The following is a 9,808-nucleotide window of genomic DNA, read 5'->3' as shown; positions in this document are numbered from 1 at the left end:
TTGTGAGTAGATTTCCGGCTTCCTTTTTTGGTCGTTCATTAAATGGATAATTCCACTCTCGTTTGGTTTTTCCATCAGTGTGGGAATACCCTAAGTCTTTTGTGCTTTCACTTATTTCATTCCTCCTACAGTAGTATATCAGTGATCTTTCACTAACGTCCAATCCTATCGATAGCTTTGCTGATGATAGAATACATTTTATTATTATTATTACTTAACACCTCCAGGGAGTCCAAAGACTCATCGAAGGAGAGCACCTACTCTACAACTCTCCATCTCCACCAATCGCCAACCGCAACTACCTTCATCATCTACATCAACGCAATCTACCGCCGACCACCACCACTAGTATTTTAACAGACAATCACAAACATCCATGCCCACGGCGGGATTCGAACCCGCATCCTTTTGGTTGGAGAGCAGATACGCTAACCACTTCGCCAACCAGGCCGGCCATAAACCATTTCTCTTCATTATTTACAAAACATTCACAAAGTGGTCAGATGACTCAAGCCACACCACGTCACACTCGAGAATAGACTGAAAATAATTTAATAAATTTTAAAACTATCAGCTATCCTGTGTCATTATCTAGAAGAAAGGTCAAGCCTTACTCTTCATCACTTTCGATAACATTCTGTTCACTAATATCAGTTCTCTTTCTATGGTAGACTTTCGCATCTAGCTTATCCTGGCATAAACACATGATGTCCATAGTTGCTTTAGCCTCCAAAAACATTGGAATTTTTCCTTACATCCTAAACTTTCTTTCTCTTATATGATCTCTCTATAACTCCTTCCAACCGCTTCCTCATTTATTTGTGCATTATGTCATTTCTATCGGCATCTCCATGTTCGCTGCTCTAATGAACTCATCATCATGAACCATGGGAACACTGCCCATTGGTGTCCGATGCCTCCGTCCAGTGCGGTGTCGCAGTTACTGCAATCCCTTTCCACACTAGTCCCTTATGCCGTCTATCCATTCTCTGCATCGTCTACCTCTTCTGTTTACACCATTCATAACACCAAACGTGAATGTCTTTATCTTCCGATCTTCGCTCATTCCGCAGATATGTCGAAATAATTGCAGCTTCTGTTGTATGATTTTCTGCATTAAATTCTCCTTTAGTTGTATCTTCCGATAGGGCTCTTCATTTGTGATTTTGTGTATCCATTCTATTCTTAGAATCTTCCTGTAACAAGTTCTTTCAAATGCTAAAATTCTTTTTCTTGATTCCGTATTTATCACCCACGTTTCAGATCCATACAGTACACTGCTAAAGATGCATGTTTATAATACTCTTAACTTTCGTTTGCAGGCTGATCGCTTTACTTTTCTGGATATTATCCATGGCCTTCAGATTTGTTCTTCCCTATACAATCCTGATCTTTATTTCTTTTTTTACAGTCCAAGCCATGTGTCATTTTACTTCCCAAATATGTGAATTGTTCTACATTTTCTATATTAGTTCCATCCACTTGTATTTTTTGTTTCCTGTTCTTCTCACCAAATACCATTGTCTTCGTTTTTTCTAAGTTCACAAGTCCAAATCTCTTCCCTTCCTCATTTAACAGTTTCAATATTTTTTGTAGTTCTCTTTCGTCTTCTTCAATAATAACAATATCAGCTGCAAATCTCAGATTGTTAAGTATCATCCCATACACTGATACTCCTTTTGCATCTTCCTTCATTTTATCCATTGCGCTTTCTAAATCTGCGATGAAAATCCTTGGAGATATTGGGTCCCCCTGTCTGGTACCTCTGCTTGTTCTAAATCATTTTCCCAAATCCTCACCTATTCTAACTCTAAATTTCTACTGAACTGCCCACCGCTATTTCTACACTTACCTCTGATCATGTTCTCTTTTACACCCTTGTTAAGAGTGGTCAACATCTATATACAGTTCAGATTTTAAACTCATTAAATTTCTCATCATCTTCTTTTGTTCATTTCTCTCCTTTGGAAGCTTCTTTTCATATCATTTTCCCCAAACGAACATAACTCCCAAACTCTTCAAGAAATGCAATAGCATTTCTTCTCTTTTTATATATAGCAGCTTCTCATCTCTCTCTCTCTCTCTCTCTGGCAGTTCAGTCCTAGCTATATATAAACTATAAGGATTAAATGGCAAGAAATGTATATGTTGAACTCAGTAGCACAGTGGTTCCCAAACTGTGCACCTCGAGATGTTTTAAATTTTCGAGGGAAATATAGTGATGCTCTACATCTGTCGGACACCGACTCTCAGGAATCGAAATAACTGAAAGGTGTTTGGGTCCAGTGTCTGCGAGGTCTGCAGAAGTTCAGTGAAATATTTTGCTGGTTTTTAGTCGTTGTGCAAAATAATGGGAAAATGGAAAGCTATGATTAAAAAATAAATAAATAAAATAATAATAAAAAAAACAAGTACCGCGTGAAAATCAACGTGGAAAAGGAAATAAAGGTGACGGTGGCAATCTGATTCCAAGGATTAAGAATCTGTGCAGTACCCAAGGCGCACTCATTCCATTAATAACGGTAGTTATTTAATAATGAGATAAAAAATATCGGTTTTTCTTTCAATTTATGTGTATTATTTTTTCAAGCGGCAAATACGTAAGTAATTTGGAGTACTTACTAGTAGTTATTTATTTATTATTATTTTATTTTATTTTCTTTTATTTTATTTTTTTTGGCCTGGGGGTGGGGAGAGGCTCTTTGAAAAATTTTCTGAGACACTAAGGACGCTGTGAACAGAGAAAGTTTGGGAATTTCTGTAGTGTCATATATGAAAATGACAGATATTCACAGAAATACAAATACTATATACGTGGGTGGTCTGAAAAGTTCTCGGCCTAACAATGAAAAAACGAATTTATAATTTCAAAATTATTTTTATTTTTTAATATAATCCCCTTAAGAACAAATACATTTATTCCAGCGATGCTCCAGCGCCATTATTATTATTATTATTATTGTTCTGGGAAACTCCAAGGAGTCGACAGACTCATCGAGGGAGGCCCTAACATCATGTCTGGAACAACTATTCAACATTCACACAGTATCTATCATACCTTGCCTTGAACTCATTCACGGTCGTAGCACCCACAACAGACTCTGGAAGCTTATTCCACTCATTCACCACTCTTCAAGTAAAAAACCTAGCTCTAACACCCTTGTCAACCACGCTCTTGCCCAGCTTCCATGCATGGCCCCTAGTCCTCCCACCACCAGTCATATTTTCAAAAATATCTTCTGGATCAATCTTATAAAAACCCTTCAGTAATTTGAATGTCTCAATCATATCACCCCTCCTTCGCCTATCGTCCAATTTCTGCAACCCACAAATCCTCAACCTATTCTCATAAGGTTCATTCCACAGACCTGCTATCATCTTGGTCACTCGTCTCTGGACCCTCTCCACTTCCTCCCCATCACGAAGAAACCCTGGTGCCCATAACTGGGCACAGAAGTCCAGATGGGGTCTTATCAAGGCTCGATACAGAGGAACAACAACTTGTTTGTCTCTGCATGTTAAAGTATTTTTCATAAGCCAAGTGATTTGGTGAGCTGTTTTAGTTACTTTTGCAATGTACCCCCTAAACTTCAACTCGCTATCCACCAGCACTCCCAAATCCCTGGCCTCATCAATCTTCTGGAGTATCGTTCCACCAATGCGATATACTGCTGCTATTCTTTTCACCCCAAAGTGCATAACCTTACACTTTGCCACATTAAACTGACATCCATTTTTCCTAGCCCAGTCCTCCAAACTATCCAAATCATCCTGTAAAATTTTGACATCCTGTGCATTCACAATTGCTCTACCCAACTTTGCATCATCAGCAAACAAGTGAACACTTCCTCTCAAATCCTTTCCAATATCATTGATGAACAAATTGAAAAGCAGTGGTCCAAGAACAGAGCCCTGCGGCACTCCACTAGTCACAAGACGTCTTTTTGACTCCACTCCTGAATAAACCACTCTCTGGTATCTCTCCTTCAACCACCGTCCTATCCATCTCACCAACCCTATATCTATCCCCATCTGCTCCAGTTTACTGATTAGGGTTCCATGTGGTATCCTGTCAAAGGCCTTGGCAAGGTCCAGTAGTATCACTGTAAACCCATTACCCATATCCAGTTCAGTCGTCACTGTGTTATAAAACGTGAGCAAGTTACTGAGGCATGATCTACCCTTCATAAAACCATGTTGTCCCCCATACAATATCCCGTTTTCATCTATCCAATCCTGTATTATTTTCTTGACTAATTTCTCTAAGACCTTCACAATGATTCCTGATATGCTAATCGGTCGGTAATTTACAACAGCAGTCTTGGAACCACCTTTATGCAGTGGAACTATTTTCCCCTCCTTCCACCCGCTCGGAACTAACCCAGACCCGAGACTCAAATTAAACAAAATGGTCAAGGGTACTGACAATTCTTTAGCTGCTTCTCGTACTACACGAGCTGGTATACCATCCAATCCCACAGATGTATTGACATTGAGGCTATGCAATAGACTACTCACCTCCACTTCATTCACCACAGTTCCCGTATAATCTACTGGTTTATTCGTTTCTGCAATGTCACCACCTGGATAATATATTCTTGCAAAGTGCTCACTCCGTAACTCAGCTATCTCAACTGATTCAGTTACCTCCCTACCATCGGCATTCTTTAAAATCATTCTGCCATGTACATTTTTCCTTTTACTTGCTACATATCTAAAAAACTGTTTAGGATTCTCCTTTAGCCTGCATGGCCAATGTTCTTTCGTAATTCTTTTTTGCTTTTCTTACCACACTCGTCACCCTTCTGGCCTGCGCTTTATACCGTTCATGTGCCTGCCGGTCACCTTTCTCCTTAAATTCCCTCTGTAGTTGTTTCTTTTTTTGCAGCTCAAGCTTAATGGTGTTATTCATCCATTTAACCCCTACTTGATTTATTATTCGGACTCTAGGTATACAGTCAGCCATTGCTTCATGCAAGCACTTCTTAACTACCTCCCATGCACTATCAACTTCTAGTCCTTGCAGTTGTACATGCCATGGCACTGAGCCAATCAAACTCCTAAGTTCGTCATACTTTCCAGCCCGATAATTCCACATGTACCCTGTCTTAATTGAAAATTCTACACCTTTAGCCACCTCCCAAGTCAAGACCCTATGATCACTCTCACCGATTGGTGGCAATGTGGTCATATTTTTTACAGCCAAATCCTCAGATGTAATTACTAGGTCAAGCACTCTCTGACCCCTAGTATTTTCCATTACATGCTGTCGCAGATAGTTATCCCTTAATAACCGCATAAAATCCAATTCCTTCCTCCCGTGTGTCCTCTCCTCACTCCAATAAATGCGACCATAGTTGAAATCTCCCATAATAATCACCCGCCTTCCACTCATTTCTTCTATTTGCTTGTGCATACTGTCACCGCCATCTTTTCCATCACCTGGTCTATAGCAGCACCCAATTGTATATTTAGTTCTGCTAGCCACGATCTCACACCAAATGGCCTCAAATGTTCTCTTTTCTCTATCCTGCAATTCAACTTCTATTCTCCTTGGCTGTAGCTCATCAGCTATCATCAACAATACTCCTCCCCCCATTTTATTCTGTCATTCCTGAACACACTATACCCATCACATTCAATCCCACTAGCTATATCATCTACAGTCAGCCATGTTTCACTAATACCAATAACCTGTGTGCCAACCATGGCCAAAAACTCTTCCTTCTTGTTCCTAATACTCCTAGTATTAGGAACAAGAAGGAATTATTGTACATGAATTTAAGACCCCCATTAGCCCCAACCCTACCTTGATGCCTTATATTAACTATCCCACTCTGGTTTGTTGTCCTTATTTGCTCTAGCATATTATATTCATTCTTACATTCAACTGCCTCCCTAAGGACTGTATATCTCCCCCCCCCCCCATTTAACAAATCTAGTTTCCCTGAATTTGCACATCCACTACATTCAGCAACACTTTCTCAAGTCTTCTTACACCATAACCATTCAAATGCAAGCCATCCATCTTATATAGATCCTTTCGCCCATCAAAGTCGCTCCACAAATTCCACACCACTCGTCATACATAACCCACGCATAAAGTCATTCGCAATTATGGCCATCCTTTTAAACATTTCACTGTCATACCGTGGCAAAAGACTAATCATTCTAACTCTCTCTCTCTTTTCTTTTGCTACCTCAAACAATTCATTCAGGTCTTCTATCATTTCCATTTTATCTCCTTTCAAATCATTCGTACCCGAATGATTTGAAATTTGAAATGATCTTTTTCAATTATCCCGTCACTGTAGTGGTTGTCAGTAGGATCTACAAATCCTTCTACAGCTGCAATCACATCTTGATTCGAAGAAAAACGCTGACCAGCGAGGAAGAGTTTTAGTTTCGGGAAGAGATAGAAGTCAGAGATAGCCAAATCTGGAGAATAGGGTGGATGTTCCAACAATTCAGTGCAAATTCCTTAATTTTCCCATTGCCAAAACACATTTTTTTGGGAGGTGCATTGTTCTGATGAAAGATGATCTTTTTTTCTCTGCAAACTGTGTATTTTCTCACGAATTTTTTCATCTAGTCTGGTTAAAAGATCAGAATAATATTCTCCGGTTATTTTTTTTTACCCTTTTCAAGATAATATTAATAAACATCCCAAAACACCGATGCCATGACCTTGTCTTTTTTGGCGCTGAACAACCGGCTTCTGTCCACTGTTTTGACTGCTGTTTGGCTTCTGGTGTGCACTGGTGAATCCAAGTCTCATCCATAGTAAGAAATCGACGCCAAAAGCAGTTTTATTCTTGTTAAAACACTCTAAGCACCGTACAGAGGTTTTCATGCGAGTGCGCTTTGATCAGCGCGGCACGCATTTTGCGCAAAGCTTTTTCATTTGCAATTCTTCATGCAAAATATATCCTACACGTTCTTTGAAATGCCTATAGTCTCAGCAATTTCACGCACTTCGATTCGCCAGTCATCGAATATTGATCAATGATTTCTGATGTTGTTACACTTTTTGGACGTCCTTCAGGTGGATCATCTTCAAGGCTGGTACGGCCGCGTTTAAACTCAGCAGCCCATTTCTTAATTGTCGAAAACAAAGGAAAAGAGTGCCCATAAACTTTTATGAACTTCGAATGAATTTCTTTTGGCATTAAACCTTCTTTTACAAAGAATTTTATAACTGCACGATACTCAGTTTTATCCATTTTAACAGATACAGAAAACACTTTTGCTTCCAACACCTGTATAAAACAAACTACTTGATAGAATGGCTTGCAATTTCACATGGATGCTTATGACAGAATGTGCCAACTTAAAAAAAAAAAAAAAAAATCTTGCCGATAGTGTTGCCATTTATGGCCGAGAACTTTTCAGACCACCCACGTGTGTATATATATATATATATATATATATATATATATATATTCATTATTTTAATACGTGCATTAAAACATTCCTTTTATATGGATGCAAAACGTGGTTGGCTTCAAAGGAGATAAGAGAGGAATCCCCAACCATTCATTAATTAATTCATTATGTAAAACTAATAGGAAGATCAGCATTGAAGAAGAAATTTAGACTCCTTTATACTATGAGAGTTAGTTATGAAGCTTCAAAATGAATCAGCTTCATTTTAATTTGATAAATCAGCTTCAAAATGAAGCTGATTTATCAAATTAACTTTTTTAAAAAATAAAAATAAAATAAGGCGTTCAGAACAAAATTTAGATTACTGTACTGAATAATTTACTCTCGACGGAAATCTTCGATCAAGAAATTCTGGCCGAAACAACCAAGGCTATGAAGTACGGGTATCTTGTCCGTTTATTTCGTGTGGTCGTTATAGTTTGCTTTGCCTATTTTACGGAATGAAAAAAAAAAAAAAGCCGTTTCCTGGAGTAAATACCCTGCCACTTCACTATGAGGTCGTTTAATTATTCTAGAGAACTATCTTGAATAATAATGAAGCAGGCCTATTCGGCCCTCATTCAAACAGACAATTATAGGAGACATTAGGAAATTTGTACTTCGGATAACATAAGTTCCACGTTATTCTCCAAATTATAATCTATTATTATATTCAAAATACGTGAACGAGAAAAAATAACGTGGAACTTATGCAAATCACGTTCATGTGTTAAAGACCTGATTACTAGCTTTGTTTTGTCTTATCAGTAAGTAGACTGGTGTTTGCTTAATCACAACCTCAAAAGTCTGTACACCAACCAAGATTACTTAATTATATGTATCAATTATCTTTTTAATTTCGAAAATATCGATTGACCCAATTTCCCAGCCAGTACCCAACGTATCTAGCACAATAGGCTCAATTGTGTTTCTACATTCAAGTACTTATGTTCATTCCACGTGATCTGTTAAGAGTAGAATTTCCATAAGATATGGTTGTGAATCCATTTAGAAACTAGCACATCTACTTGCCTGAGTAAGCTTAATGTAGAATTCAACAAGGATAAACAATAGCCTGCGACGGCGTGTAAATACTTATATTTGAATTTTATTAACATATCTCTGGTTAGATGTTGGCAACCTCCGCGGCCAACTTCTATTAAACGCGCAATGCTATAACATAAAAACCATAAATTGAGCTATAAAATGACAACAGCGTCCCTTTTATTTATTTATTTTTTTTTTGAGCAAGAACAACATAGATGGAAGTTATATCTAATTAAATAAATGGCAAGTAATGATGTAATAACTAATACATTAGAATAATTCAATAACCATATCCACTAACCGGTAGGCAGACGACAAATCTTCGTGCATAAGTAATGGACGAAACTTCGCAACGGTATATCAATAATGAATGCTTACACAGCGACACCTAGCAAACAAGTAAGGTGGTTTGAATGAAAATATCAAATAAGTCGAGCACAGGTGATGTTTAGAACTTTTATTTTTTCTTGGAGAGTTAGTGTGCATTGAGTAATGAGACAGCATTTGCGTATAACAGTGGCAGACAAATTAATATTTTTTATAATAAATTAATTTGGGCGATTTTAATATATTATGTGATGATGAATCCAATTCAGAAAGCAAAAATTTCAAAATGTAATGAATTTTCGAAGATGCGTATACGTTGTGCAATATGTTATCATGAAGAAGCATTAAAAATATTAAAATTTTAAATTACTACTAATTGTCCTTTTTGTAGCTGTTGTGATTCAAGGCATGGGGGCAGTGATTGTATTTTCGCATTTCGGCAGAGGTTCACACACTTTCAGATCGTGAAAATGAAAATAGGAAGCATTAAGATCGAATTCTAGGACTCTACACCTTTATAGGATTTTTTTTATCATTATTTTTTTCTCTTAGCTGTAGGTGATAGCGAGTCTCAGACGAGAGTAGCAGGTTTCATTCTCGAAAAACAGCTTTTTCTTCCTTCAAACAGGACAACCAACAAGCAGAACACGCACTCTATTTACAGACATGATACAGTTGCTCTTTCATAGCTTTAATTGCTTTGGATGTAATTATAACTAAGCAATCACCTCGCAAACAAAGTCATAGATTGACGTATTAGAAACTTTTAAAAATATATGTAGACGTTTTTTAAAGAAACCACTTATTTTTCAACTATGCATCTTGGGGTTCAAAGGGCTATAAAATGGTATTTGAGTGAAAACAATTTGAAATAGTATATTATTGCTGACGAATTGGTGAGAATATTCCAGAAACCTATGAAAAGCGTACATGTGTTATACATATATATAAAACATATTTACATAACGGAATTTTTTTTTTTTCGATTGCCCATTTGAACTCAATAGAA

Source organism: Typopeltis vanoorti, chromosome 11 (assembly GCF_054136105.1).
Source record: "Typopeltis vanoorti isolate ZY-2024b chromosome 11, IOZ_Tvanoo_1.0, whole genome shotgun sequence".
Lineage (NCBI taxonomy): Eukaryota > Metazoa > Arthropoda > Arachnida > Uropygi > Thelyphonidae > Typopeltis > Typopeltis vanoorti.
Note: the sequence above shows the minus strand (reverse complement) of the source record.